This window comes from Sebastes umbrosus, chromosome 14 (assembly GCF_015220745.1).
Source record: "Sebastes umbrosus isolate fSebUmb1 chromosome 14, fSebUmb1.pri, whole genome shotgun sequence".
Taxonomy (NCBI): domain Eukaryota; kingdom Metazoa; phylum Chordata; class Actinopteri; order Perciformes; family Sebastidae; genus Sebastes; species Sebastes umbrosus.
In genome coordinates, this window is record NC_051282.1 from 15,992,450 (window position 1) to 16,019,116 (window position 26,667).

General features: G+C 43.3%; 1 protein-coding gene across 2 annotated transcripts in view; it reads left to right on the plus strand.

Annotated features, from left to right (window-relative positions):
* Nucleotides 1-17,473: 17,473 nt before the first annotated feature.
* Nucleotides 17,474-26,667, plus strand: part of LOC119501436 (RNA binding protein fox-1 homolog 3-like) — a 466,701-nt gene continuing 457,507 nt past the window's right edge. For both annotated transcript variants that reach the window (XM_037791780.1, XM_037791782.1), the window contains exon 1: nt 17,474-17,998. The gene's annotated coding sequence lies outside the window, so the exon portion shown is untranslated. The remainder of the gene's footprint in view (nt 17,999-26,667) is intronic.

The window sequence follows — 26,667 nt, forward strand, 5'->3', positions numbered from 1 at the left end:
TTTTCTATGGCTGCATCTGTTATATGGATGTAAGGTGTAGTGTTAATTATTTCAGATTGAACAACGTGTTTTTAAATCAGTGTTTCTTAATTATTAGTGCATTGCTTTGTGTTTGATTCAGTCTCTTGTCCCCGAATGTGTGCACTTGACTTTTAATAGCACATTAGTATGTGTCTGTGACTCTCCCCAACACCTGGCTTTCCCATTTCCTCCACTCCACTTCATTCAGCAGCACATTTCGCTGGCACTGAACTTACTTTTGATGATTATTTTGGCAGCAGACATATTTTTATACTCTCTGAAGTGAATATATTGTAGAGCCAGCTTGAAGTCCTCGCTCCCTAAGTTTAGTGAAGCTGTGGTTATCGTGGGTTGCAGATCTGGAGACTTCCCTCGTTTCCCTGTTTATCAGTTAATTCTGGCCAAAATGACTTATTGTTATTTCCGCTGCTTGTCTAATGGAACAGCATTATCAAGGCTCTGTTTTTATGAGATAATGCTTGGGAAGACACTGTTCAAGGTCTGGCACGGTCTACCAGATGTCAGATTACCACAAGAAAAGGCACTGTAAATAAAAGCACAGGCCGTCTTGCTGTTGCTCACCACTGTATACGACATTGTGAGATATCAAAATTATCAGCCTATTACAGTCTTGACTGTGTTCAAATCCAATACATGGCCTTCTCGTGTGCAGTGAAAATCACCATCACCTCATCCATAAATAAAGTGAAGGCATTGTACAAAAAAAAAGAGAGACTTGTCCAGTCTCCAGCGAGCGCCAATCCAGTTTCTTTCCAGTGGCGAGTCACAGCTTACATTGTCTTATGTTTGCTCCATGTTGTCATTCTCAGCACATTTCATAATGGATGAACATATTTCCTTCGTATACAGGAAAGCGCTGATAATGAGAGTTCTCGTTCTTTAGAATTTGCACCACTGATGATAATGGACTTCATTATGTCCCTCTTCCAGTAAGCTGTCACCCTGAACAAATTTAAATTAGCCAGCCCAGAACAGATCTTACACCAAGATTATTTCCATTCAAGGCACCATTTGGAGCTGTTTTGATTCCCTTTAATGCAGGACTTTTCACTCCAGCAAGCAGCAGCCCTGTTTATTTGACTGTCACAACATTATAAATTACTGGCAGCTTTCTAAGCAATGACAAGAGGGGAGAAAAGTCACCTAGAACCAGCCTTGGCTAAGAGAACGGGCTGATGTGAAGGATGCTGGCTCACTGGCTCCGAACAGGGCAAGGTGGGGTCTTGGGCAAGGGACCCTGAGGGAACCATGTGGTGGAAACCATACTGTGACTCATTCAATAAAGTTAATTAATGATATTTTACACATAATGAGGGTCGGTCTCCCATGTGGTCCTCCCTCAGGTTGAGTTCATGGAGAGACAGCAGTTTTGCTGCGGCTGCAGGGACCATTCTGGAAACAAAACACGGCTTGTAACACGTCAGGTTGTGTTAAGGTCATTTTGTTATGACTTTGTCTGTTTGAAATACACATTTACCTTGACATAGGCCTCTAATAGCCATTGATTTATGGATGAACTTGTTATAGCTGAGCTATTCTTCATATTAAGTCAATATATTCATTTATCATTAACTTATTCACTTGTCAATATTAACATTAACATGTGTTTTAACACTAATTTTGACATGGAAGGCGCTGCACCTGTATTACAAACATGCAGGTTGGTTTGAAACCATCTTGTTGCATGCAACATAAATATTGATACTCAATACATGCAGGTTATTGGAAGCCTATGGTTGCATTCACACCAAATCGGGCGGACCAATCGCGGCTGAATTAATGTGGATAGTGCGTTTAGGCTGCGGCAGCGGGGACCATAGGGGTGCCAAAAGAAAACGCAGCGGCCTGCGGTGAAAAGTTTAAGCACAATCAACTTTTGGAGAAGTGCAACTCGACATCCCGCTGCGGTGGCCAATCATGTAACGGGCGATCAGACCAGAGGATGCCCACGGGATGAAGAGCAGCATGAATGACCCAAACACAACGGAGTGTAACGTTGTTTCACGTGAGGTCACTCAGTTTGTCCGTGTGCACCAGTTTAAAACCCACTGTTTTCTTTCTTTCAAAGGTCTTTTTTATTGATTGTCAGTAATGAATAAAACAGTAACTGTTCAGGGAAAGGATTTTTGTTTTTCTCAACAACACTCACCCGTGTCACAACTCATCCATCTTCTCACACAAAAAACAAACACACAGGCAACCACAGACGATAAATTCTAAATTGTGGATAAATAAAGTTACAAGTAGAGAAATAAAGGAAACAGAAAATGAATAAATAGGATAGGGAAATAAAAAAAATAATAAAAAGATAAATAAAGGAAAACAGAAAATGAATAAATATGATAGGAAAATAAAAAAATAAATAATAATAATAATAATAATAATAAATAGCTTCTCAGAGATTACTGTAGTGGGTTTCTCAAAAAATGCCAAGAAGGGGTGCCACACTTTGTAAAATTCACCCTCTGTTTCCCAGCTCGTATGATGGATTTTCTCTAGATTCATACAGGACATAATATCTCTAATCCAGTGTGGGTCGGAAAGAGGGACAGTCCGGAGCAATGCCAAAAAATGGCAGTCAAAGGATTTGGCTCGATTTGGAAACCCACTGTTTTGATAGGCCTCTCATCTTGGTTATTTATTGAAAATAAATGTGTTTTTTTAATCTGTCGATGCGGACAGACAATCAGTTTTAGGACCTGGCATACTAGCGGCATGGCGTCACACAAATGGGCCATTTAAGTGATAATCCCACACCATCCCACAACCCTGCGCTTATCGTCGAAACCCCTGATTTGGTGTGAATGCAGCCTAAGGCACAGCTAGAATTAACATTACCAAATGCTACAGAAGACAAAAAGCAACATATACCGTATTAATTACCATGTGTATACAAAGCAAGACGGTGTCTCTAAACCAAGATTCAACACCAAACAGCAGTGAAAGCGACAATGTTGACAAAACAGGAAAATTGTGCAAAGTTCAAATGAATCCTTTAAATACAAAAGCAGACTCTTGTTTGCATTGGAAATCTAAAAAATGGGTTGATGCACACCATTTACACAACACCATCATCATAAATAAAACTTTTTCATTTTCATATAACACTACTCTGTCTCTCAGTTAGCTTAGTACTTACTGGCACAAAGAAAGAAAAGTAAACATCATCCACCTCATCATTTTCAGTAAATATGCCACGGTGCCACATTTATTTGAACAAGAATAATACAAATGCTTATGGATAGATAGATAGATAGATAGATAGATAGATAGATGGAAACAACTGCAACAATGCTGACAGTGTTAACCTGGGGAGAAGCCAGAGGGTGGGTGCTACGCTTCCGTTATCAACTCTGACCGCCGTATAAGCACAGTGTTGAGCGGCACCCATAGGGTAGCCAGTAGGGCACGCTCACATGCACTAACATGCACTTAAAGGCACGTACGGCTGTCCCATCTATGCCAACAAAGCAAGGATAAGCTCTGTGACAAACACAGAGGGAGAGCGACTTTATCCTCTGCTCAGGTAGACATTACTCCTCTTTATCTTTACATAGACAATAGCAACATATTCTCATACAACAGTTCGTATGACATCATTCGAAAAAGTGATTCCTCCTTTCTCGTTCGTTTTTTCCTACGAATGTCCAGCAACACGTGTCAATTTCTGCCCGTTACATGCTTACAGTCTTTTCAAAATAAACTTCCGTCTTGAAAGGAAACAACTTCCTTAAGTTTAGGCAACAAAACTGTTCAGTTAGGTTCAGGAAAAGTTCATGGTTTGGGTTAAAATAATTACGGAAGTGGCATTATGTAACGCCACTACCGTAATTATTTTAACTTACATGACCAATAAATAAAAGTTGACTTCTGGTTTCACACAGGACATGAACGCCGGTCTCCTGGGTGAATGTCTGGTATTTTTTGACCCATCCATCCACCCAGACCTCCTCCCTACGCGACGTTTGCCGCTATTTATACTTCCTCGTTCACAATTACATTAATTACACATTAATTGATTTTGTGGGTTATACAGGAATTACAGTGCGTTACTTTTCGTAGGTATAGCTACGAACGGTGTATGAGGCCAGCCTGTAAAATAGTTGTTTGCTGCTGTATGTTAATGCTCTGGATATCGTACAGAGCACCTTTAAAAATGCTGCATGAAGCGTCTGTATTAGGATGTGAGCTGTGCAGTCATTCACAGCTCATGGTGTGGGGTTGAAGGTTAGACCGTGACAGAAAAGTGGACATGCTCAGAGAGAAGTGAGCTGGATTTGTGACATGGCCAATTACTCAGAAAAAAAGAACAAAAATAACACATTGAGCTTGCATCTTTTTCGGCAGTTTAACCCCTTCTACCTGAGTAAAAGATGTCGCTCACATTAAATGTATAGAGATAACTGCAGCCAAGCTTTTCCACATTTCGTATATACAGTATGTGTTTCTGGGCCTAGGAGTCAGATTGGTTCTGATTAGCATGCTTTCAGCTGTATTGACTCACGGTGAAACTCTGGGCTGGCTTCCCTCGAAAGGTGTAATAAACAGAACCTGGGAGGCTGCAGCATCTGCATTAACACCTTGCCGGGGATGTCTCCTAGGGCCCAGGAGCCGAGGACAGTGCCTTCCCTTCACACCTCGTTACTCCTGTTCCCTCCCGTGACCTTTCCCTGCAGGCAAACACGCACCCCCATGAGACGGCAAGCCAATCAGTACCCCTCTCCCATCCAACCCCACCCCGCACAACCCTTCCTCTTTGCCTCATTCCCTTTTTTCCTCTGCCCAAATACACCGTCGCTGCAACTGTCATAGACTCCTTGGCTGAGTGGTATCGTTGTCGCCGTCCCCCATCATTGTCCTCCACTCTATCAGTCAGCGCTGTTTACGTGCAGGTGATTTTTGCTTTTGAATCACTCCAGCGGAAACTGATGTGACCTTGAAGAGAATGTCTGCGTCTTTTAGACCTGAAGAGGAAGGAGAGCGCTCTTTGAAAGTCTTGTCTTTCATGTCACTAATAGACAGGAGGCTGTCTGAATTACTTTTTTTTTGACCAGTCATTACAAAGATCAGGACGGGCTTGAATGCATCAGGCCTTGAGAGAGTGAAAATAGAGTTCTCCGGGTGAAAGGAAAACGGGCCCTCTGGCAAGGTTGCATGGTTTGTCTTTGATGCTCCTGGCTTGACACGGAGAGCTCACCTTGACTGGGTCATTTATTCAGACACACACTAAGTCACCTGGCACTTGGAGGCTGAGAGACAATTGCATTTAGCCTTCATGGAGCAATGACGCCCGGGCACCAGAAAACATTTATATTTTAAACTTTCAATGGCCTGTCGCAGTTTAAGTGGTAATCCAAAATTAATAAACAACATTCTTTTGCACCTGGATATATAATTAAAAAATGTCTCTGCTCTCAACTTTAATTAATTCTCAGCTAATATTCCTTTTCAAAGCAGATCAAAATATGAAAAAAACAACTTTTTGAAGTCAGCCATGTGTCCCCAAAAAAAGTACGAAAAAAAAATCGAGTCGTGAGAAACATGTAAATGGTGCAGAAGCACTGGCTAGATGGCACTGCCCTTATCGCTTCTACCTTCTGAACAAACCATCCCAACCTGACCTAGGACGTCTGCGAGTCTCACACCGTAGATGAGTTGCAAACTGCAGTGTGGCGAGTCAGAGCACAGAAAAACCCTGTTAATTGGTCCAGTCTGGCTGGCCCCTGTCAGACGAGGCCTTTCATGGCCTTTTCATGGGTTTCTCCTGGGAGAACTGAGGAGGCTGCCTGTAATGAGGCACCGTACCTGGTTGCAGAGGGGGGAATCAGGAGGGTCACTCGTGGGCAATTAGGGAGAAATAATGAGAGCTTTCTCTTTCTCTCTGTCTCTGTTTCTACCCCCCCTCCTCCTCCTGTTTCCTGTGAGGACGGTGGCTCATCAGGTAACTTTTTAGGGGGGGATCCCTTGAGAGGCAGCTCGAAAGCCAAAAGTAGCACTGTGAGAAGAGAAGCCAGAGCATTGTAGATCTTCCACAAATATGCACAAAATAGCATTCACCACACATGCTGTAGCTCTGTTGACCAACGGTGGCAGCAAAGCGAGATAGCAAACTTGAAAAGATGAAATATGTATGTGCACGTGACACTCTCTCCTGAGAAATCTTGAAGTGACACTTGACATGTTATCAAATGACTTGAATCTGTATGCTATCGTATCTGACATGTTGCGAGCACCAAAGGGATGAGATGGGATGCTATAGCTTAGCTTGTATACAGTTCATTATACAGGGCCAAGGTGAGATGCTATATCTGAGCTTGTATACAGTTCATTATACAGAACTAGTTTCCCCCATGCACTCCTGGGATTCCAGTTTTTATGCAGCTGGTGTTAGCTACTGTAGCTGCTTCCGTCTGGAGACGGATTTCCACTTCTTCGACAGGGATTGATGTGCTGCCTGGCCCCCTTCTGTAATAGCACTCAATATCCACTGCACTTAATATCCAAATGGCACCAAATCAAAATCACCACCAGTCTGACACCAGGGTGAAACACCTCGGCTAAGTGCAGCACCTTATTTACATGCACGGAACTGATTCATTTTTTTTACGGGTTGAAAGGTGATCAATAATTTACATGCAGGTAAGTGCCTTATATGTGTGAAATTGTCCACACGCCTCGAAGAATAATGGAGAAGTATTTGAATTGCAATAGAGCTCTTATTAGCTGCAAAGAGCCATAACAATTGATTAAAAATCAAATTGTACAGGGCACAGAGTTCTTTTGTTGTGCATTTGCTGCTAAAAGGAACGTGACTGACTTTAGAAAATATATTGTTCAAATCATAAGTTTTGCCTGTTGAGGTGTGAAAAAAAATCCATAGATTTCTGCACAAAAAAAAAGCCTTTTGTGCATCCCCAAGGTTCTGCTTTTCATCAAACTGTGAGATCCACAAAATAAAATCACTGTGAAGCTGGTCCTCCCACTTCCTTCTCCTTTAATGATAATCACAGATTCCCTCTCTACAGGCTTGCTTTTTTACTTGCTTTAGCCTTCAATTTTGCTTTTTGCCGCTTTCGCACGGTGTTGAAAAAACCCCTCTGAATGCATTTGTTGTTGTTGAGGAATACTAAGCCGCAGTGGGTTGAAATGTAGCTGCTGCCCTTTCTGTGGACACATCAGGCATTGAGAAAGAATACTGTGGGCGCAGACTGGTACTGAAGGCTGTGTTTTGCATTCAGTTTTGTGTTTTGAAGTAGTACCACAACACTGATGGCATGACAGATTTGGGTTAGGATCCAGACCTTGTTTTGGATCTTGCTGTTTTTTTGCCTTGGAGAAAGGGCCATAAATGTTACAGCAGTCATGGAAATCCCTCCCTGGTTCAAGCTCCATCTGTGCACACGAGTCTAGCAGAATGTGCACGAGGCAGTAAAAAATGAATGTGAGGATTGCGAGATAGCCCAGGGAGTCTGTTACGCTGATAGAAAATGTAAAGTGCTATAGTCATGGATGTAATGTAGAATGATTGTCTGTCTCCCCTGTTTATTTGCCAGTGTAAGGGCTGTAATGGAGACAAATGCTCGTCTGAGCCTGTGAACCCGCTGCTTTGGCAATCTAACTCCTCGGTATATGTAGCTGCCTGCACTGTGAGGACTGTGTGAAGGCAGGTGAGAGGTCCTCAGGTGACTAACCTGGGTTTTATGCCTTAATGACTCCTTGTTACTCTCATAGCTATTTCCCAATTGCCACCAGCAATTCCACCCTCTGTGTCCATTAGATGCAGGGAACATGGATCAATATGTGATGCAATTTCCCTGGGGAATGTACGAGGCTTCTTTAGGGTGGCTGGCCCACTTTCTCCCCCTCTTGTTCACTCTCTCATTCTCCTTCTTCCTCTCTCTCTCTCTCTCTTGCTCCCTTCTCCTCCTCCTCCACCTCCTCTTTTACATGCCATGCCGAGTAAACCTCAGGCAGGTGTTGCGAAGACAAAAGGAGATTTTGCTCAATCATTTATCTAAGTGAAGTAAAATTCACCGACGACAGGAAACACTTTGTTACAGCAGCTAAAACAGAAACCTGTCACCCAGGTCTCTCTAAAGCACATGAAGAATGAGTCATCACCGGTACAACACCCACCCAATAGCGAGGCTGGCACTCAGCATGCCAGCAACATCATCTGCCTTACAAGGAATGTTGCCCAGCTATTATCTTTGAACAATGAGACACGGTTTGCTAGTATTCGATTTTGTAAAGGTCAACATCATTTTGCCACTGGAGTAAAGTGTTGTTTTCATAATGAATATGCCCTAGATCATGCACAGACACAACACGGCCTATACAGTCTCAGTGCATTAAAGCTCAGAGAGCAAAAGCACATTATAAAGCAATTGCATACCTTTGTTAACAGCACCTTTTTTTTGGTTTTGTGTCATGATATTTTATTGTGCACTTTGTTAGTCCTTTTTGCACTATAAAGCCCATTAATTATTAAAGTAATGCTGAGTTGCAGAGGCTGTTAAAAGATGCTTTTTATGTACCTGGACCTCTTTACTCTGTGATATATACTTAATTATATTTATTTCTTAGTGTTATTGAGTTTTCACTCATCTCATATCTATTATTTTCTGTACTGCTTTAGACCAATGTATAATGTTAATCCTCAACATCCTTAATGAAACCCAGGAGAAGCCCACAGATCTTCAGGATTATGCCTGAAGTTTTCCCATAGTTGTTGTTATGTTTTAGACACCCAAAAATAGCACTCTTAACTGTTCAGACAAGTATGGTATAACTGCAATGCTGTAACTGATCCGCTAACTAGGCAAGGCCCCAAATCCCAGTGCCATTCAGGTAATGGTGATGGCAGTCAGTGTATCATATGCCGCATTTCCACTGCATGGTACGACACAGCTCTACTCAACTCACTCTTTTTGGGTTTTCCATAAGCAAAAGTTTTGGACAGGTTCTCGGTTCCAAGCCAGCTGAGCCAATACTAGAAGGTGTAAAAGCTCTCATTGGAAACTGTTTGGAAAGGGGCAGCACTTTCAGTGAACCATCTGTCAATCAGACTCTTGCTGAAGCCAGTCTGGAGAGGAGCGAAAACATCTTTTCCATCGAGAAAAGCCTTCAGTGCCGTTCTTTGCTCTTCTTTCAATGCAGAAAGAATTGTTCTGATGTAACTGTTGCTATTGCAGCATCTACGCTAACCTCTTCAGGCCATTGTTTAAAAGGAACAGTCACCTTGGTGTTGTCTCACAAACACCTAAACCACGCCTCTAGCTGCCAGTAGCATCTCACAGGACGCTGATTGGTCCGTGATTACTTGAAGCCTGACAAGATGGATTTTCGTGTGATATGTGATCCTGCAATGCATGCAACATATTTCAGATCCAAAAGCTCTTAACTATACTCTTTATTCTTAACATTAGATTCTTTCTTTGGAGAAATTTAGTGCCCTTACCACTGAGCCGGACCCTGGATCGGACCACACAAACTTTTTTAAAATAAAGAAAAATATCGTTTACCTTTGTAGGTGGCCACCGTTTGTGTTGTTCGTCCAGGACGCGGGACACAGCGGAGTTGATCTCTTCCAATCCTGCCCGACAACGCCACTATGTGGTTGAGATATGGAGACAGATAAAGAGCAAAAACGCAGATGGGCCAAGCTTGTGGATCTGATAGACTTTATTGACACGTAATAAAGCCGAGACAACTCTGCAGAAAAGTCTACGTGGCAATCACCAGATACTTCCTTTTCTACACATCACTGAGGGTACAAACATAATTAATTAGGTCAATAAACATGGGTTGATATAGCCCGACATAAAGTCATGACAACTGCAGACGCGTTCTCTGGACAGTCATTTTGAGGACATAGCAAACACTCTGTCACGCATCCTTCTCCAACCAGTTAATGATTAAGTGATTTCATAACAGTCAGAGCAGTCAGTATTCAGGCCTGTCACACTACCATATTCTCGCATGATGCAGACAGACGTCAGGCCACTATATATACTGTGTACACATGGGTGCCGACGCAGAGGGCTCCAGCAAAAGCATGCAGGTTGTCTGGCAAAAAAAAGAGTTTAACTTGGCTCAAAACTTGCCGCAACACAGTGTGTTGGTTAATCAAATTGTGCATTCCTGGTATATGTCTGTGATGTGAACCAGATAACTCAACTGTTCACTTTGTCATCTTTATATTGAAGGATAAATCAATTGACCAATCTAGCCTTCCTACCTAGCGGCACCTTATACAACTACATACTATACTACACAGCCCTTAGATTTGATTTGATTTATTTTGACATATCAAAAATATATAAATATGTATATATACAGTATAACAGATCTTATACAAATGCATATTCATTGAGAAAATGTCGAGGATAACACGATAAAGTTAAATGGATAACTTGTTTCCATTGTGGTCCTCTTTCCAGGAAGACAAACCACATAAAAAAGAAAAAGCCACATAAGATTAAGCTACACTGAGCCATCACATAGGCTACATTAAAAACAACAATACGTCCATCCATACACAAGTAGAGAGCAAAAAAAATGCAGTGCAGTTCTTTAACGCAGTGCCGTTTTGTAAAAAAACAGCAAATGTACAAACATAGTTTTTTCTGTGAAGTTTGCATCTCTGCACAATAACTCCCGATTCCCCTCTTTAGAGTTGCAGTTGGCCTGGTGGTGTGTAAACTAATTGATTCATTCGGTTTGTTTGGTAGAGGCCTTGTAATGATTCGGGATACGGAGTGCTGCATTTGAATGTTCCCTTGCTGTGGTAGTTTGCAGCTTTTCTCAAGGTTAAGTGTTTCATGACAACAGATTGTAAATGCAAAATGCAATGTTTACAAGGCAATGGCCCACATTTCTTTCCCCCCCTCCAGTCCGCACTGCCATGGGTCAGTGATTTTCTGTGGGCTTTAGGTTTTTGTAGTTAGCACAGTGTAGCAGTTGAAAGATGTGCATGGTGCGGTGGGTGATCAGAAAGTCTGAAATTGGCCCAGAGAGAGCACCGCTGTCAGAAAAAGACCACAGCATTGAAGGAAAGAAATGGAAAATGCCATCCCCTGCTGAGTGAATGAATACATGAGTTTCTCTGTGAACCTTTGGTCGTGCTGCTTGGATCACAGCATCAGCAAAAAACACTCTTAACAGTCTACAGGTTTCTAAGGGGTATACTAAAGCAGGAAGGGTTATTTATCTCAAAATGCATAGGTACGGGTGAGGTGAGGTGGGGGGGGGTATTCAGTGTGAAAGCAGAAGGAACCAACAGTTAACATCTTCACTTCCCATTATTTAATTTGTCCGCAGGGAGATATTTCTGTCAGCCCTTCTATGTTGATTCGAAAGGATGATGCAGGTGTCTCCCTCCATGTCTTTAATCAACACACAATGTTATCTTCCAGCTCTGGCCCTGCATTTGTTCCTGTGACTGTTTCACGACCGAGCCGCGGCTACTGAATGGCGTTTCACGAGATGAAAGAGCACTTGGTGCAAATGTCATAAAAACAGCAGAAAAGACAAGACGGACAAAGAGGGAGAATGAAACGGAGGAGACAAAAGAGTCTCTGGTTCAGGATCTGAAGAGGAGACATCAGTATGTGTGGGCAGTGTTAAATAATTTACTCCTCCATGATCAGACCCTATTTAATTAGTCCTTGTTCCACCGATTTAATCAGGCCCTCTTGGTTGGGGTGTTGGGCTGTGAACTGTGAGGGGCGAAGGAGCATCATATGCTCGCCTGCTGCGTGATCACAGCGGGGCCTCAGGTAGAGGACACGGGGACACGTCCTGCCGGCTGACTACAGTTATTGCTAACAACACTAACAGGGCACAGCAGTAGACCCCAATGGCTCCTATAGGTCTGCTAACAGGCTGCCAACTAACACCTTTCATGGCTTAGTTAGCCTTCTAATTACTCTCCTCTTAAAGGGACTGTATGTAACTTTTTACACTTATAAACCGTTTTTTTATTGCCAATGTGTGAACAGGTTGTAAGCTAACCTAAAAAATTAGACCTTCCATGACTTTCTGGGTTTCCTCTATCAGCCTGTAGACTGCTTTTAATGTAAAAAACCAGAGGCTGTTTTTCCGGGACGGATATCCAACGGATGTGACGTCATGCGGCATGCATGAGTGCCTTAGCCGGTTGCAAATGGAGTCCATTAACGCTAACAAATGACCAGCCCCGAACCACAATGCAGACTCCACAGAATCACAAAAAAACAAAGTTATATCTGGTGAAGCGCGTCTAGCAAAAGAGGAACGTGACCGACGTCGGGGGGAAAACTAGTGTTGTGGGAGTGTGTGTGCACGTAGGGAGTGAGTGGTGAAGCAAGAGAGAGAGAGAGCGGCGGCGAGTGTGTGAGAAAACGAGAGAGCAGCGGAGCAGAAGAGAGTTTAGCTTTGAGAATATCAAGTGAATGTACAGGGCAGTTTGTCCAGAAATGTGTCTTGTTTCCCTGCTGCGGAGATTAACTCCGGAGCGAGTGACGTTATTGACTCCGGCCCAGGAGACCAAAACTACGGTGTCTCTTCTGTGCCTTCTGACCCTGGTTGGGAGGCTGAAGCAGGACCCAAGGATCAACATCGGACTGACCTTCGATTCCAGTAGGGACATTCGTTTGGCACACTAACATTACTGCCAAGCTTGTGAAATATAAAGCGATATTGTGATTTTAGCTGCTAATGTTGCTAAAGTTAATCAACATGACGCCTGTTAATCACGTTCAGTCTCGTGTGTGTCGGTATTGCGAGCACAAGCGCGAGCAACAGGACACTGACTGTCGTTGTTGTCACAGGTGTCACTGTTAACAAGCAATTTCTGATTCTTACAGAGAGTTCCTTTAACATTTATACAATTATCTTTGTATGAGATTGCGCACAGATGTGTTGGTGACGATGTCACTGAACATCTGACCCGAACCATTCCTCCATTTTAGGATTAGTGGCAGCATCTTTAGAACTGGGAGCTTTCTGGGAATGATGGCAGAGAGAGGTAGGGGTGCATCTAAGAGCTGTGTTGCCCAAGGCTAGTTTAGAGGAACTGCAAGCTGCCAGAGGATCCAATTTCAGGCCATTTCCCCCCTAAAAAAATTGTCTGAAGTGGAAAATCACACCTGATGGCCCACCAGCATGGCTTTCAAGCCACTAGATGGTTGTATGAAAGTCTTTGTACAAATCAATTTTCTGAAAAAACGGGGTTATGATAAAAAAAGAAAGGTTGGACAAAAGTCCAGATGACCATCTGTGTCCTTTGGTAAAAAGACTGTGTTCTCGTTTCTTCCCACATGGCGAAGAGATGGACACGTTAAGCAGTTTTTCTCTCACACTGTAGGATAGATGTGAATAGGCCAGTTGAGGACATTGAATTTGTTTTAAGCTACACTCCCACGACGTGCAGCCAGTGCTGAGGTACACACTTTGATTTGTGACACGCAGAGAGAGAGGGGGGAAGAGAGAAGACGATGTGGAAGAGGAAGAAGAAGAAGCAAGGGGGAACAGAAGTGGAGTGTCCCGCTGAGGTAATTTGCCTTGGGTCTTATAGAGCTTACTCGCACTGCTGGCAGAGTCATATGCAGGCTGATACGGGAAAAGGAGAAGATGTGGGAACAGCATGAGAAGCCGGCAGAATCACAAGTGTTGTAGCTTTACCTTGTGGCTTGAGAGGAAATAAGAAAGAGTGAGAGCGAGAGGAGGCTGGGAGTGGAGTAGGGTTTAACTAATACTCAAACAAAGGTAGCTGTGCACGGGCACATGCACGTCCTCCAGTGCGTCTGGGAAAGCTAAGGCCAATTTCCATGGGAGCGTAGCAGTTTTGAGCACACATAAGCACCTGTGACACCTTTGGCAGTGCCAAGAGCCCACACATCAGCCGGCGTTGACAGCATGGCTGGCACATGCCTGAGGGGCTGGGAAACTTCCTCTCTATAATTGCATCCCATGTCAACCTGTGACAAGTCAGGCTCAACCAGCACTAATCATCAGCCACACGACCTCCACCTCCTTTACCCTCTCGTTTCCTCCCCTACCGCAACTTTCACCCACCGCTCAGCGCGCTCCCACTCTCAGCTATCTGCTGCCCATCTTTGTTTTTGTATCTGTTAAGGTAGCACCCTTTTAGCAAGCCATTACATCTTTATCTCAGCACCTGATACCATCAGCATGACTCAACAGTCAAAGCAGTTCTGTCTCATTAGTCCTCTCCTTTAAACGTACCTGCCATTTTCCATTTATTCCATCTGTTATTCTCACTGGCACGCTCCAGCTGACACATTTTACTCATTTCACGTTAATTGCATAATATTTGTTAAAACGAGTGCTGCAAGATGAAGATGATAATAGTCTTGTCTATTCTTACGGTACTGCTTGCTGGCTGGGGATTCATGAGCTTCTTCTTCTTTCACACCTCCCATGAAAAGTCTGAGTGTGACTATGATACAGTCAGTTACCAGACGCGTTAAAGCAATGTACTTTTGTGATTTAACACGAGGAGGCGATTCGTAACAACTTTATGTGCGTGACGGCAAGTTTGTAAAAGTCTGTACGGCGGAAAGTCCTTGTGATCTTTGATAAGAGATATCAGTGTGCGTGTGTGTGTGTGTGTGTGTGTGTGTGTGTGTGTGTGACCACGTCTTTGATCTTTGGTGAGTGATGTGTGTGTGTGTGAGTGAGTGAGAAAGAGAGCGACATGGTGCTAGTGCCTCCTGCCTCCTACAGATTGAGGTGAGAGCAGCCAGGTGGGGCCCGGTCGTGTCTGTGTGCCACAGTAACTGGATGTGATGGGTGGCCTCTGGGGATCTCTGCCTTAGAAGTGCTAAACGAGCGAAGCAGAGCAATCACACTGTTCCTGTGTGCGTATGCCTCTGTGTGTGCGCGTATATGTCGCATGCCCACACACACACCTCTCTCTCTCTCTCTCTCTATATATATATATATATATATATATGATAGTCAGTTTGCTTTCCTGTTGCCACCGGCTCTGTGTCTGTGTAGGTGTGCGTGTCTGCTATAAAGGACACTGCATTTATCCCCGGACTAAATATAAGCGCCACGCGATGGATGATAAGATAAAAAAATAAAAAAAAGCCTTTAATGTATTAAATGTTGCCAGGTAACAAGCTTTTTTTTAAAATAACAAATACACAAACATAGCTGCTGCCAGGTCAGTATGCACGGTGACGATAAGTGCTGCAGACAGTCCACATACGGTGGAGCTGTAGTGCCGCTCTGCTGGTACGACTCCAAGCACAAAGGTGGTGACAAGACACTGGTTCCGGTCTGGAGACTGTGACCCCACCCTCCTCTCTAAACCACCTCCACCCCCACCAATCCCTCAGTGCGATTGTTAGCCCCTGAAAGGGCAAACTGCCCCCCCACCCCTTCATTAACCAAATGGAATCGACTTCATTCAGTTAAGGAGTAAAAGATTTCCTCCCGTGAGAGTGTTTGTGTACACTTTTTTGCACAGCAGCTGTGACTGTGTGAGTGTGTGTGTGTGTTTCTGTGCATACTTGCATATATTTTACAACCTGCAAACTGAAGCCCTCATGCATACGAGAGCAAAACAAACGAGCACGTGTCACAGGTTGTGTTCTTGCCGCGGGCCAACGAGGCCCCGGCGGTGACACTATAGAGGCCTCCGATAGCACCGGGGCCCCGCAGCTCCGCCCGCGCCCCCTCGTGCACCGCTCGAGCCGAGGTGAATGCCAAGGAGTCTCCGAGCCACTCCATCAAGCAGCCCCCCCCCACCCACCACCACCACCACCACCCCAGGGGAACACCAGCCAATGAATTACAGATTAGATCATTGTTACAGGATCATAACAGTGATCTAATTGCCAATTTCTCTTTTTAATTGAATTTGGTGGAGTGAAGAGGCAGAGATAGGATTCATGGGACTTTGTGTGGAGCCGATTGGAGTCGGTCCGCTGTTGACCGGACACGACAGTTAATGAGGGGAAAAATACCGGAGCTTGACATTCGGCTGCAAACAGGGCGTTGACTGCAGAAACGTCAGGACTAATATCCCTGACAGTGCTTCTTGGTCGGACTGCATCCGGTTTTTGGAACGTTTAGGGCGCTGGCTCGCTGAAATTAGTCAAATTGTATTGACATCATTATGAATCACAGTTAAATTAATATAACTGGGCTGCACACGGTGGTTGGTTGATAGTCTTCATTTGGCTTTTTGGATTTTTTTCTACAGGAATTTAATGTTTTTTTTTTCTTTCCTTTTTGTTTACCTAGTCAACACATTCTCACTCCCAACTTGTCAAATACCGCCACTTGGTAAGTGCCTTTTACGGCATCGGAGACCGACGCAGAGGGTACCCCTCCTGCGTTACTTTTGGACGGACCAGGGACGGTGTGTCAATATATGCTCGTTACATACATAGTGTCCTTTCAAAATGTCCTTTCCTCTCTTGTGAGATGGTTAAGGTTAGGTATTGATCTTGAATAATTAAGGTTAGGATAGGCCGTAGGGCAGTGAGTGTCGCAAGTTTTTGCCCATCTCAGATCCGATTTTGCAATTTGAGGGTTACCTTCTAGACACAACCCTTACGTAGGGTTCGGAAACGGTCGTGGTTGACGTTAACTTCACATGACTAACGACTGACGTGACAAAAAAAGTCAACATTACTTTTAAATTCACACGAACAGCGGCCTTTTGGTTGGAAGTCTTGTGTTTGTTTGACCCATCCACCACCCCACTCCCACTCGCCCTTATAGCGGATTCTCATGCTATTAATACTACGTCACTTGCTCCGACCGTCGAAGAAGAACGCCGTGGGTTTACAGTACATTGGAGTTAGTTGAAAGCCCAGTTTGTCACATATACTGTCGCTAAAGGGGTGCGAGAGGCGCTGCCCAATCTTCGGTATTTGACGAGTTGGGAGTGACACCATGTTGACCTAGTTTGCGTCTTTAATCTGAACCTTTAGGCATCCTCATCCTCACACCACCCCCCCCACCTCCAAAATCTGCTCCGACCAAAAAATGAGCTCCCCGGTGTTGTCTGATTATAGCTGGGTTAAATTAGATGAGATAAGTTAGCCCCACATCTCCTCCACAGCCTTGCTTGAGAGCTGACAAGCCCAATACATCTGCCGCGGCCATGGTAATTGAGATGGGGAGGGGAGGAAGAGGAGGAGGAGGAGGAGGGGGGGGGGGGTTGGATGTGGAGGAGTGATTTGTGTGTGTGTACATGAATGTGTGTGTGTGTGTGTAGAGGCGTGTGAATGGGAGGAGGGGGGCTCCCTCTGTCTCTTGTTCCTCAGTACCTGTCATTGATGAGGAGCCAAGGAGAAGCTTCAGCTTGAAGCTGTCATCGGCCCTCTGAATCTGTCTGCCTCACTCTATCATCCCTCCTCCTCCTCTTCCTCCTCCTCCTCCTCCTCTTCCCTCAATCTCTCTCTCTCTCTCTCTTTCTCTCTCTGTGTGATGTGGATGCAGAGTGTGTGAGTCGTGAGGCAGCCAGCGAGCGTGTGCGCCGTAGGAATCCGCGCGACCGGCTCTTCTCGAGGCGTTTAAAATCGGAGACGCCGCAGACCGACTGGGGTGCAGGCAGCCCGCCACCCTGACACCGCCGAGACCGACGCTCCCTCTCCCGGACTGACAGGCCAATCGCAGGCCACCGCTCGCCCTCCCTCTACCCACAGCGCTCTCTCTCTCTCTCTCTCTCTCACACTCACTCACACTCCCTCCTCCTCCTCCTCCTCTTCTTTCTCTCTCTCTTTCTCTCTCACTCTGGTTTTCATTCCTTTGCGTTCAATCCGTGCATTCCCTCCTCCTCCTCCTCTTCCTCCTCCTCCTCCTCCTCCTCCTCCTCCTCCTCCTCACACCTTTTGGTCAGAAGAGGAAGAGGAAGCCCAGCCCAGGGAGAGATGCTGAGAGGATGAAACTCTGACACGCCGACAGACCACAGGGAAACAAGAGCACAACTGTGAGTACAGCAGTCCTTTCACCTCTCACTCAGGCTTAACGCTGTCACACACACCTAGTCTTTCTCACACACACACACACACACGCACACGTGTCCGGCACACACAGTGACTTAACTCTACACACCAAAAAACATACTCGCACATCCATCCACTGCTCAAGTGTCTTTGTCTTTTTCAGGCAGGCACAGTAACAGTCAAAGAAGTGTGTGTGTTTTTATCTTAACATGTGCATGTTGTGCTGTTTGGATTTGGAGCTTTGTCCTGTATTTAAGTGCAAAACAAAAAACAATCCAGCAAAAAAGTGTTTTATACTTTTACAATATGTGTGTGACATTTTCCCCCTACTTTAATGGATTCACTTTTTACGCTTCTTGCCACAAGTCAACAGTGCATTTTTATGTTTCTTTGTTTGGCTCAGATGAAAAATCACCCCGACAATATGCAAGGTCAACTGAATAATGTTTCACATGCACCCGCCTCCTGTTGTGAGCTTCTTTTGTCTGTGCAGTTCTGCTGTTTTTTTATTGGCAATATAGGCATGCTGGATCACAACATGAGGGAAACGTCCCTGCTCTTATCTCCCATCTTAAACGCATAAGCTGCTATAAGCCAATAGATGCCTGCGGGGTAAAAAAAAAAAAGGGGGCGTACTTTCCTCTCAATGGCACAAGCATCCCGAGCAATCCCCACTGCTTATTGTTTAGCGCTCAGCCGGGGGGAGGTCTGCATGCCGGGCTGATCTGCGCCGTTTGCGCCACACTATTTTTTGATTATGTTCCTGGTTCATCTCTGGCCGAGGCGATTTCCTATTTCCTTCTCCCATTTCGAGAGCGGGGAGTATAATATGATAGCGGCTCACATGCGGGGAAGTGCAGACAGTGGATCTGTACAGAGGACACAGATTGCATTTCCCCTGGAGAACGCTTCCCGCTGTATTAAAGGCACTGGAGGGGCTGCTCGCCACTTGTCATCAGCTCCGCTAGTAATGCCGGCGAGGGGGGAAAGTAGACGCGGTGTTTACGGCCACTCTCTCATTTAAAGAGCTCCCATTGGCCCTAATGCCACAGCTGCATCACACCGGCCCGTTGCAATCCAGGTTATATTACATTTGCGAGGCCCAGGATATTGTGTGTTGGCGCCTCACTTTTGCTCCGACAATCTGATGAGCAAATGTTGAAAATGAAAAGATATATATGTTAAACACCACCACAGTATATTAGATTTGTTGTTGGGTCTATAAACTCCTGGAGTGAGAAGTACGGCATTTGCATTTTTATGATGTGGTATAACATGCGCCTGCTTTCTGCTTAAAATTCACCTCATTTTAGTTGTTTTTTAGTTCGCCTTCTCGTCATTTTCTATTTCTCTGTTGTTCATTTATAATTCTTAATGATTTTCTGGCGTGTTTTAGCCCCTATAGGTGATATTTCTTTATGCTTTCCACGTTGCTGAATCTAAATGAGGGATTGATCTTGACTGTTAGAAATGTGAAGTGACACATCAATGGCTCTCGAGGCCCAACGAGCCTCTGGTCGCCGATGTGTCAGCAGAAGTGAATGAAAAGCTTGAGACTCACTTCCTTCTCTGTCTGGCCTTGGCAAATTTACTGAACCCTTGTGGTTTAACCCTCACACACACAGACACACAATGTTAAATCAAGGTAAACAAGACAATTATCTATCCTTTCCCTCCTCTGTCGTTCTTTTTTCCCCATGCAAGGAGGGCTGATTAGTTCGAGTTGAACTGATTCGGTGTCCTACATAAGAAAGTGTAACTCCACTGACCGTGCTGCGTCACCTATAACAACCATCAAAGCTGTGATATTCGTGGGCACAGGGAGATTACAAAAGCTACATCACAAAAAGTAATTTAAACTCTCTAAATTAATGCAACTTTCATTTTGGATTTGCCTGTGGCTTTCACCAAAAAATCCTGTAATTTAAATGCAGAGCGACCGTCTGCTTCTGACTTGGTCTCTGACCGTCGATTTAAATATATCTGCTCCCACGTTGTACGTTTCATTGTTGAGGAATATATTCAAGTTAATAGCCTTTTATGGCAGGAAACATATTTAATTACATATATCTTTCACTCCAGTGGTGATGTTAATGTAAGTCAGTGATCTTTGCAGTTATTAAACGGCTCGCAAAGAGAAGATAAGTTACTGTCACCCTATATTTATGACTATCTGCCTCGCGTATCTGCACTTATTGATTAGATGGTTGGTAACCAGTCCTGATCATCAATGGGGATCCTTACAAGGCGAGGGCCAGATAGTCTTTCCACTCTCCCTGAAGGCTCAATTACACAGCATGCACTAGGAAATGTGGGGGGAAGGAGATCAGCTTCTGACAAGGTCAAATTATACATGTCAGCTTCAAATCATTTTGTTGAGGTATCCGGACACATCTGAATGTATAAAAGACACATTCAGAGAATCAATAAATGTTGTATGCTAGAGCTCTTTAAATATTCAGATACCTCGCTGATTAAATTATGTCTACTGGAAGATATGGTTTGATCTCCTTCTGGGTGTTTTCATTTATTTTCCGGAAATCTCCACCTGACTTTGGGGTATTAGCTGCCAGTAATTGCACATCTTGAGTGACGGAATTTACTAATTTGCCAACTTGTTACCATTTAAACGATGTTGATTACAATTGCAAAACCATCATATGTTTTTCCAGTCTTGACTCAAATGCAGTGCTACTTGTGTTGCCGAGTAGGAAAGTTGACGCTGTAATTGGTGCTTTGTGGGGCTCTGTTTGCTTCTTTTTAGACAATGGGATACACAGCCTATTCAAAAACCTTGTGAATACCACAATTCAATGATGAAGGACATGTGTAGCAAATATTGAAAATTTTCACTTGGTGGAAAGCCAAAAAGCAGAATTGATTTGTTGAGTGAGCCTGGGAAGGACAACCTTTCCTCAAAAAACCTTTGTGAGAAAGATAATTTTCTTGGCAAAGTGCTTCTGACAGAATACAGGAGGATTAATATATGACACCAATCGCAGGGTTTTACATATACACAAAAACATTATAGTTTGATCTCACAACGTAGGGCTAGGGTGATATGGAGAAAATCAAATATCAGGATATCTGTGACCATATACCTCAATATCAATATTGCGACGATATTACATATTGTTGTTGACCATTGGTGCTTTCACAAAAAATGTACACAATGAGATTTTTGATAAATAATCATCAGTATTGTGGATATAATGACTAAGTGGGTAAAGGCCAATAGTAGAACAGCTAGTACAGTCTGGTAAGTTCAGAAAATTCCATCACTTTACTGTAATGCAGCCTTTAAAACCAAGAAAAGACAACACTTATGCCATATTACGATATCTGAAATCTAATACAATATCCAGTCTCATATCAAGATATCAATATATTATCGATACATTGCCCAGTCCTATCACAAAGTAGTTTCTATACCAGCAGCATGGGTCAGTTCACACGCATTTTCTTATTCATGTGTAATGTTCTCTATCCATGCAGATAGTTTTGGTTATATTTGTCTGGATTTTGAGATATCTGTCTCTAATACCCATTTTCCACCAAAAGTGCAAATGCCATTTTTTCAAACACCGCTAAAAATAGTCAATAGACTCCTTTCCCATTGCCAATAGACAAGTAGCCTTTCTGTTGTCCTGTTCAACACACCAGGAAACAGGGTTAGTAAACAGTGAAAATGTTACAGTGGTTACTTCTTTTTTTATATCTCTTACTTATTCAGTCTCTCTTCAAACTCGCTGCCGACTTATTTGGAACGATTTTGAGCGCTGCTTGGACAGAAATGGACAGAATTTGAGGCTGAGATGACAAAAAAAGCACTGGAAAAGGGGCGATAATTAGTGTGTCTGTCAACCCGATCTCATGGGAAGGCGTAAAAATAAAGCTCAACATTACAAGGACATTCTGCGTTTCATGAGGATATATTTTATTTTAGGCTTTTCCCATGTCATTTGTACGCAGATTTTCCCGTGTCATTTGTACATCACACAACAAAACTACGGTAAGGTCCGCGGTTAGGTTTATGCAACAAAACCACTTAGTTAGGTTTAGAAGAAGCATCATGGTTGGCCTTGAAATAAATACGTAAACTAAGCAAAGTACGTACGGAAACAACGTAACACGTCACAAACTTCACTAAAAAACCACGTCACCAATGTAACGTAACTTACAAAAAAATAACACTGGCCTCCTGGTTGAAAGTCCAGACTACATGGCGTACAAATAACACGCCACAAGCAAGCTGTTCTTATTGCACACTAAATGCCTTGCGAATTATCGTGTCATTCATACTCCTTTTCGTGCGACCGAGTTGTGTCTGTCCACTCAGGTGTCATGTTTTCATTACTGCTGATTGGAGTTGGAGCTGATAAATACCCAGGACTGCTGCAGTCATTTGTCCTGGGAATAAATGTTGATTGCAACCTTTCACACTGAAGACAAAAGCCAAATGTTAGTGGGTGTTGGTGTTTTTTTTTGTCCACTTGGAAAGGGACTTAAGATTTCTGCCACCAGCCAAATACAATTTGGTGCTCAAAACATTGAAAAATTACATTTAAGAACAATAACAATGTGTCTTAAAAGATGTCCTAGTGATGTTCTGGTTACTTTTTCCTGAATGGGCTTTCAGCATAACAATGTTTTTCATGATTAATTGATTTACTGATTATTTCTATGATAAATCAATTAATCATCTGGTCTTTAACATGCTAGCAAATAGAAAAAAAAATGCATATCAAAAGTTCCCAGAAACCATGCTAACTTCTTAAAATATCCAAAACTGTCATATAAGACTAAGAAAACCAGAAAATATTCATATTTGAGAAGCTGGAACCAGTGAATGTTTGCTTTAAAAAAAAATACTTAAATGATTACTTGATTATTAAAAATGCTAATTGATAACATTGATACCATTCAGCCTCTAGTTGTAGCATTCTCCCTCCCCCGTTCCATTGCATTTACTTCATAACAAGTCGTTGCCAGGCACTTACCGTAAATCTCATCCATTTATCTGTTTTTTCCACACTAACTGATGACCCAGAGATGCCACAATAACAACATCATTTTACTATTGGCTCACAAGCTTTGTTAGAAGTGGGAACCAAACCAGATATCTTCCAGAGAGATAAACAAAACATTAATTTTGGACCCGCCAACATTTTTAAAAGGATTAATTCACAATCATAATAATATTTTTTAGGAAAAGCCATACTTTTTTTCAGCACTTTTCTAAAAGCTCTGTGGATGTATTTTTTTTTTAAATATTCGTCTACATAAAAATGTTATCAATAAGACCTTTAAAATATAATGCAGATTCATTTTCTGTGAATTGACGAATAAATAAGTTGATTAATCCATTCTGCTGTAATGGAAACTGTCACCAGTAGTGTCTGTTGATTATTGAGTCAAATGTCCTTTTTCAAAGCTGTGAGCGCCACACGTGAAATTCCAATCACCTCCATGGTTTTAGGAGGCAGTTAGACAGATATATCGCAAAGCCAGGGCAAATAAACCAAAACTATTCACATGGTTAGCTATCACTGGGGGTAAGTAAAAAAAAAAAAAAAACATGTTTGTGTGAATTACCTTGTTAAAGTTGTCCTGGACAGAAATTGTGCTGTGAACAGAGTGTTTATTTAGTCCATTTTATTAGAAAGTTTATAGCAGCCCTGGGTGGGCTTTTGCCACTCAGTCGCCATTTAATCAGCCTCTACCCCGAGCGTTAACCTTCATTACCTCTCTGTGTCATTCTCTGCAGGGTCATGCAAAGTATCATCAAATATTTATGATATTAATAACTGCCTTTAGGAAGGAAAAAAAAGGAACATAAATAAATCTGCTCGGCAAAGCACACGATTAAGAAGTCCATTCCATTTAATAAATGGGTGAAGGGGAAATAAAAGGGCAGGCCTGGAGCAAAAGGGGACGAGACGTTACAAAACCGGCGACTAAAGACGAAGAGACGCCACGAAGCGGGAGCGAGCAGACGGCTTTTGTGGTACAGTGGGATGTTCCTTCTGTAAAATTTGTGCATTTATCTGGTGTACAATTGTTCTTCTGTGAGCTTATGCGAGCCTGAGAGAAATCGTTGTTGTGGATGGCTTGAGCATCCGCGGTCCCCGGGGGGGCCTCCTACATCGACAGACTCCAAATAGACAAACATGCAGACACCCACACACATGCGCGCACATATGTGCACGGAGCTGTTTAGCATGGAAGCCGACTGAGGCAGGGCCCAACATTAATTATCTGTTTTTCAGCCGAGGTCTGGTGACAGTGATTAGAGTGAGGGGTTTTTTGGAGAGTGGTGCACACACGGTCTAATGAGGAAAACTGGCCTCTCTATAGAGCTCTCCAGGCACACTTGATCTGCTCTGTGGCTCTGTGAGTGCATGTGTGTGTGTGTGTGTGTGTGCGCAAGTGTGTGGGTGTGACTGTTGCTCCTCCAGGCTCGCTGCTGGGAGAGACACACTCTGAATCTGAGGTTTAGAAGCCGATGTAAGGGTTGAGACACTCCCCAAAGCAAGAAAGGTCTTTTACATAATTGCTGTTTAATTGTGACGATTAATGTTTGGTTTACTGGTCGAGGCCGTTTTGGCTTTGGTGCTCGCTAAAGCTTGAGCTGCTTAAAAATAATGTGATTTTTGCGAGCACACCACATGACAGCGCGGACCAGTCTGTATCCCATGGAGTCTGTTTGGAAAAAAGAAGCAAGCTGCTTTCCTTGCGAGAGAATTATAAATGGCTGTGTCCAAACTTTGGCAGCACAGAGCCAAAAATACTCTGCACAGTAGTGTGGAACAGCAGTGGATCTGTGTTCATCTCAAAACAAAGGAATGATTTTTCTACAGGCGGAGGAAAGAGATGACTTGAATGAGGTTAGAGATTTAAAATTCAGAGTCAAATGCTCGCAAGGTTCAGGTTACTTTGACCTAAATAAGCTGTGATACACTGCAGGGTTTTCTGATGTAAAACATTGTTTGTATCTGAGTTCAAACCGAACCAAATGCACAGACATTTTCAGCAGCAGGAGCGGCAGATTGCATGGCTTGAAATAGTAGTTTTCTTTCACCAGAAGCACTGGTCCAGCACATCAGCTCTCCAGTATCGTCGACTAAATCACATTTGTGAAAATGCCAATGTTGGTGTGCACCTGACTGATAGATTTCTGCCCGCACCAGGTTGGCTTTAGGCGAGGGCCTACACGTCATTTTCCACACCATTTTGTCCCAAAGTCGATTACTTTGCCTCTGCAGCTATGGCCGCCTCTGAATTGAACCACGCATTTAGCTCGGGAGCTGCCAATAAAAGTCAGAGAGCCCGGCTTCCATCAGCGTAATGATATTTCAGCCTCAGTATTAGTTCAGCACTGTTCTCCACAGCAGTTTCTGCTCAATTAAAGATGGTCCATATTTAAATAAGTAGAAAATCAAAAACGCCGGGGCCGGCCCGTGTGCATTCAGATATGCTGTCGAACGGTTAAATGATGAAGTTTGAAATGGACTTTTTTAAGCAGCCCAGACGCTCCACACCTTTCGAGTTTGAATAAGGGGAACTGTTCATTTGTAGCTGTGAAATTTTCCTTTAACGTTATTGATGTAGATTAACTTTTAAAAAGGTAAGTAAGTGAAATGTGAAATAATTCATCAAGAGGCAGCCATGTAAGAAATGTGATTTTTTCGCTGGCAGAAAAAACTCGTAGACCATTACCCCAAACAGAGGAAGTAGATTAAGGGTGGGGCTCTCTCTCTCTCTCTCTCTCTCTCTCTCTCTCTGTCTCTCTCTCTCTCTCCCTCTCTCTCTCTCCAGGCCTGAAAGTATGAATAGCACATTTCCAACTAAATTGCCAGGCAGAGCGGAGGAAATAAATTTCAGCTAGTGTCAGCCCTGTGCGCTCATGGTTTGGAACTTCCGTTGTCTTCCCTTCCCCGGCCACTTCGGCTTTATTTAGCGGGAGCTGTCATTTCCCATAAATCCCTAGGAGGAGGCGTCCGTCAGAGCTGCCAGCTCCCCTGTGTGGAGCACCTGTAACAGGGGAGCGAAGTGACAGTTGTGCTGGGACGGTCCCATCAAACGTACAGACACACACAGACACACATGCCTGCTCTGAGACCTTTGTAAGTTTCCAAACAGAGTAGCAGCTTCATTGAAAAGTCAATACATCATATAGGAGATTTAATAGAGTTAATTTGAATATCGTTTGAGGCTTCTACTGGTTCCATAAAGTATAAATAAGCACCATTCAAATAGCAACTGTGCTTGTAAATAAACAGTATGTTAAGTTTCTCTCAATCACAGTGTTTTGTATTTATGTCTGTCAGCCTTGACACTTTAATAAATGACCACAGTGAGAAAATGTACAGTGCACGCAGGGTTACGGTATCTGTCAATTGTCATTTGCCACAGACTAATTGTTTTATTATTATATTTATAAATGTCGCTTATAAATGCTCGCGAGGTGGAAAAAGAGGCGAAGTCTCTCTTTTTTTTTTTTATCAGATTCAGCTGTCAGCACACATGCTCCATCATCTGCGCTCCAGGAAATTAGAAAGGAGAAACGTTTGACAGCACAATTTCACAAAACACCGCCACACCATCATTTCATTTTCTCTGAACCTTTTTTTTTTTTTCTCCCCTTTCATTT